The sequence below is a fragment of the Corylus avellana genome, chromosome ca1 (genome assembly GCF_901000735.1).
Source record: "Corylus avellana chromosome ca1, CavTom2PMs-1.0".
Classification (NCBI taxonomy): Eukaryota; Viridiplantae; Streptophyta; class Magnoliopsida; order Fagales; family Betulaceae; genus Corylus; species Corylus avellana.
In genome coordinates, this window is record NC_081541.1 from 1880377 (window position 1) to 1886696 (window position 6320).

The following is a 6320-nucleotide window of genomic DNA, read 5'->3' on the forward strand; positions in this document are numbered from 1 at the left end:
GGAATTGATTTGGCCAGAATATATGAATACTCCTGTTGTGCTCTATTTCATTTATAGTTAGGCAGTAAAACTATACAAAGATAACTTCAAGTATTTGTGCGGCTATACCGAATACAACTAGAACTAAAGAATAAATATAATAATACAGCATATATATATATATACAGATGAGTAAAAGAAAGAAAGAGCTGTTACTAATCTCTAATCTTTTATCAATGCGAGTTTGAATATCTCTTCTATCTCTTCCATCATCAAATATCTTCCTGGTTGGTCATTAGCGCCGAAAAGCTGCAGCTTGTACGGCAGAAACTGCTTCTGTAAACTATAGTCCTCAAGTCGTTGGCCATTAGAGCAAAGGCTTCAACTTTTGTATGCGTTTTCGCAGTTTTGAGAGATATTGGGAGTTTGGATAGGTCAGGTAAGGCGGGGGAATCCAACCCCCATTCTAGAAGTTCTTTTCCATAAAAATTACCTTTCTCAATACACTTATTCCTTCTCTCACCATTAATGGTGGTGAAGTTCCATATGATGCCTTGCGTTATGAAGAGCATCGCATCAAGTGGTTCTCCCTCCCTGACAATGTAACTGTGCTGCTTGTAGTGCACTGGCTTGAGATAGTCGCAGATCAACTGCAAATGTTGGCCACTTTTTCCTTCAAGCTGTGGCACCTAGCAGAAACAAAAAAGGATAAATGAGAAAGAGTAATTTCAATTAGGAAATAATTACGTGAAGGAAGCTTCTTAGGTTACTTTTATCATCGACGTTAGTTTACTCTCTTCGAAGAAAAGAATGCATGTCAACGGTCTTCAACATCAATGCTAAAATTGGGTTCTTGGATCATGACCAACTGCACCTTAAATATCAATTCAATTCATTTAAAATAAAATCATATATAATCATTCTTCCCAAGAAAAATGATTATAGTTTTCAATTGAACGACTATATATTTTGCTTAAAAGGAAACAAAAAAAGATCACTTTTTTTAGCAGGGGTAAACAAAGATGGCACTTAATCTCTGTTATAAGATCTTTGGAAAGATATTAAAGGCTAGGATCGGTTTCTCTATATCAAAATCTTTAGTTTCTTCCAATCTGAGCTGTATGCATTTGATGATCCACTTTTTCATATTGCAAGGAAGCTTGTTTATGGTCACCCAAGACTCTGTTTTTGATTTGATAGGCTCCATTTTGCATCTAATCTCATCCTCCTCAGCTGCCCTCTCAGTTGCCATTTGCATGTATGTCTATTGCACAAGTTTGGTTTATCAAATTACCAAAAAAATGATGAATTTAATCATTAATACTAATATATACAATTAACCTTCTCATAACTAATATCGTAGTATACTAAAAACTTTTAACTATCAAAATTACTATTTAATAAAATATGTTGTCAAATTTCAGAAATTTTTGAATCTACAAGACTTCTATACAAAATTTAGTATATGTAGAAAATTTTAAACTCTTATTAACCTTTCAAAAAATAGAAATAATACAAATTACCAAGTCTGAACTTAAGAAGGAAACTTTTAATGCCTTTTCCCCATAGAGAAGGCCGAACATTTTTTGCTAGTTCGTGCCTTAATCCTCCCTTGTAATAGCTTGCACAACTAACAATTGAAGTTATACTTGTGGCAGTGTCTTCCTTAAAACAATAATTGATCTTGGTACAATATTCTATATACGGGAGAAAAACTTGAACCATGTACTGTAGCAAGGTATAGAGAGGAAAAGAAAAAGAAAAAAGGTGAAGGGATGAGTGGAAAAGAGAGGGGGTGAGGGGATTAAAAAGGTTCATGTCAGTACTAGAACTTTTAACCATACAAAAATAGAACGAACTATCGAGTTGTAGGAGAGTATCAACTTTGTGGGCATCATAAAGGAATTTGTGTCCATAGGACATGGCATCTCTTGCATTCATAGACATAACTTTAATTCTTAACCATTAAACTTAGATTTTCTGGGGGTGGCAAAGGGACAGAAATAAGAATTTAACTTGAGGGGTCCTGCAGATTGTCTAACAATTTTTTTTGAGGTGCCAAAGTAAAAAAAATAAAAGACAAAATATTTTTTTAACATTGTGTGAGGGAGGAACAAGATTCTCTCCAACTTAAATAAATCGGATAATATTCCGTTAGTTATAATGGAGGGGTATTTTTGTCTTTTTACTTGAAAATTAAAAAATACCCTTCCACTATAATTGAAGAAGGGGATCTAATTCGGGGTGTCAATAGTGGTTAGTGGTTAGAAATCAAAGAAGTCTTCCAAAATTTACTTTCACGCTCGAGATTCCGACTATTCTATTCCAATTTATGGTTTGACATTGGTAGGAGAGATTGAATAGGGTTGTTGACCACTGAGTCTACCCTTAGCAGAAGCCGACTGGTTGGGTCCGAAATGAGTGGGTAAGTAGGCAATTTAAGTATCTAAATTAGCCTTACTTGCAATATATATATAGCCTTAGATTGATCTCACAAGCTAAACTAGATCTTGTTTAATGGATATTTTTCGACCATTTGAAAAATCATTATAGATGTGTTGTTCAAGAAAAATAAAATCAAGATTAGGAGGGTCCCAACACTAGTCATGGAAAAAAAAGAACTACAAAACATAAGGAAGTTTTGAAGATTTTGGTGGGTAAGTGTGAAAAGCAGTTGCAACAAATGCAGCTTAATAATAATAAATGCCTTAACAGAGCTGATAAAAGATGATACGGTACAGAAATTTTTTAAAGTTGGCCTTTTTTAGATTCTTTGTCCCATGCAGTACTTACAGCTAGTGCATGTCCTTTCTATTCTATGCATACAAAAACCATCTGATTTAATTCCGATCACACGTACACCTAAATTATATGATTAAGAAAAAAAACAAAGTTGAGCACCAACCTGGGCATTACCGATGAAGAACAAAAACATTAGCAAACCATAAATCGAAATGAAAACTGCGAAATAGTTTTCTCAAAAATAGGTACTTGTTTGAAAGTTTGAACCAAAAGAACTGCAAAAATTGGAGACTATAGTAATGTATGAGAAAATAATAACATAATTAATTAATCAATGTGTGGGAGTGGACAGTACACGAATTCCTGTTTTATTGTCATGTTCATTGCATATATGGTTCAACAAATGTGCTAGAGAACACCCGAAACTTTTCATCACAAAGAATGTTTGACGTGGGACCATGTGATGCCTAGTGTTTTTTTTTTTTTTTGGTAATATCTGGACTTTTTTTGGGGGTTTTCTTAGTGATTTGAGGACTTCTGTATTTTTTTGGGTTTTCTTAAAACACTTTCAAATTTATATTATTTCCTTTTTAGAGTTTTCTATTAACTCTCAGATTTTGTTTTTTCTTTTAAAAACAATTTTCAGTAACTTGAGGATTAAATTTGTACTGAACCTTATTTTAATTATTGAGATCATCCAAATTTAGTAACTAGTGGATTTTAATAAGAAAAAAAAAAAAAAATTCAAGAAATGCTATAAACTATCTTTTTATCTTACAAGGCTAACGTTACAATCTCAATCAATCAATTTTTTTTTAACAATAACTAATCGAAGGATTGAATGGAACTACCATGTCAACTTTAGAAAGCAGATTAGACAAACACCACTTTTCATATATTAATTCTAAGTGCAGGCTGTCTTATAGGGCAGATGCTAGGTTTACAAACAAATTTTTTAAAAAAACCTTTTACAACATGATGTGGTACAACATGATTGAAAATAAGATAAATTCAACTTTTGAGAAACCCAATTATATTGTACCACATCATGTTTTAAAAGTTTTTTTGTAAAACTTGTTTATGAGCCTAGTATTTTTCTAAGACACGACATGTGCAATTCTCTTATATATATATATATATATATGAAGCAGCAAAGGTTTTTGTAAAATCGTTTGCAGCATACTATACTCAATGGAAATACTCGGACCAAGAAAACACTATTAATAACAATGTTTGGCATCATGAGACCCAAAATAAAAGGGACCCAAAAAGAAATTGTCAGGATGAATAGGAAATGTAATGAATAAATAGTTATAAATTTCTTTCTCCTTAGAGATTATATTATAAACAGTAAAATGAACATGATAAACTCGAGGAGAGCAAGGGAGACGGCCGGGGATCTGGACAAATTAATTAAGCAAATATATAGTGACAGCAATTGGATTTAAGACTCTGCAGTGCAGCTGCAACTAATAAACAAGTTAGAGCAACTGTCACGGTTAAAGATATCTTTTTGTTATCATTCAAATCTTCCCTTTTTGTTTTATTTTTGACAACCAACCGTGTGGTCTTCCTTTTATTTATTTATTTTCCGATAGTTATCCTTCAAGTCTTTCCTTTTTGTTTTTTCTTTTCACAGTCATCCTTCAAGTCTTTATCGGCTTGCATCCGATGAAAATTCCGCATATTTATTCAAAACTAAGTCAGCATTAATTCGACAATTATTAGGTCACCACTTAGTGTAAAATTTTAAATAAATAAAAAGAGAATAATTTAATCAATAAAAATATTTGTTTTTATTGTCTTGTATTATTTTTTTTTTCCTTTAATAAATTTATCTTTAAATATGTGAGACTCACATATATATGAATTTTACATATTCAAGTCTTGGCCTTAATTTTGATAGTTAAGGACCTCTATTCTAATATGCATGCATGCTAAATGATTAATTACTTATTTTAAAAGTTTAAGCTAATAAAAAAAATTAGTTATTAATTCAATAGTTCAACAGTAATGAAAAAAAAAAAAAAAAACAGTAGGAACTTTCCAACAAAATAAAATAATTAAGAAATAATATACGAAAAGTAAGTGATATTCACTCAGGTCTTGTACTAACTGCCAAGGGTCTACTTGATCAAAATGGGCAGGAAAATTCAAGATTCCCAACATGAGGCGGCTAATGCACGCCTACGCTCTCGTTGGATGGATAGTCAGCTATTACATGTGTGGAGAAAATTGAAGAAACGTCATCCTTCTTGTTCTGTAGTACGTATAATATTCTAAATTTCCACCAGTTTTGGGAGTATATTCTGGAGATTGCTAATTACCGTTAGATAAGAAACTTCCGTTACAGCTGTTCTAGGAGTTCTATGTAGAAATGACCTTTTCCATGTGGGAATATATAGAGTTTTGAGTTCAATACTGTTACATTGATAAACTTAAGTGCAATTTCTCAGGTTGTGCACCATGCATATGATTTCTTTCAGAGAAGAAACGTAAGACTCTGCACCATATGAGCTATATATATAGCATACTCAATGCAAATACTAAAACCAAGAAAACATTAATGCTTGGCAAGCAGATATGACGCTTAATCTTCCTTTCAAGTTCTTTGGGAAGATCTGAACATCAACATCCTTTCTTTTTTTCTTTCAGCATGTGTTGAAAGATGGGCATACCTTTCAGTTGACAATCGTCTATATGTTTGTTACAAGACAAGTTCACATCATCAAATTTTATAGATAATTACATTAGCCTTAAATCTTAGGTTGATAAGATTATTTAATTGATGTTATTACACTTACATATATAGTTGACCCTTTTATACTTAATAATATTGATAGATAGGAAAATTATTAGCTATCAAAATTATTAATAAATTTCATAAATAGAAAAAGTTAATCAAATGTACAAAACTTGGACATAAAATTAAGTCTATATATAGAGAAATTTTCAACTCTCAATAACCTTCGACAAACCATAATCAACACAAATTACATAATCTAAACTCCAAAAAATTATAATAATAATAATAATAATAATAATTAATACCCTTAATTTTGCACAAGTGAACAATGAAATTAATTATAGCTGTACGTGGTACGTGTCTTCCTCAAACAATAATTTATCTTACTACAATCTTTGTGAAGAAAACTTTATCTATCTCTAAACATATATAGCATATAGTATGGTGAAAGAAAAAGGAAGACAGGAGTGAAGAAAATAATTTTTTGAATGGCCTGTAAAATTTTTTATTATGTGGCATCATCTAGCCATTAGATACGATATGCAACGTTAAATATTAATCATAAATGGAGAGGATTCTGTTTGGCTTAAGGCCCTTTCATGTGAAACATGATCCCTCTCCAGTCCATTCTGGATTGGAGAATATCCAGTTCATGACTAGAATTTATTCTCAGAAATTTTATAGCTACAAATGGAACAGAGTCCCCAAGAGGTAGATCAATCGGCTAGGACCACGCCTAATGAAGCAGAGATCACTAGTTCGAATCCCCCTCTTCCCTCTTGTGCGGACATGTCAAAAAAAAAAAAAAAATGGAACAGATATCCCACTAATAAAAATAATAATAAAATATTAT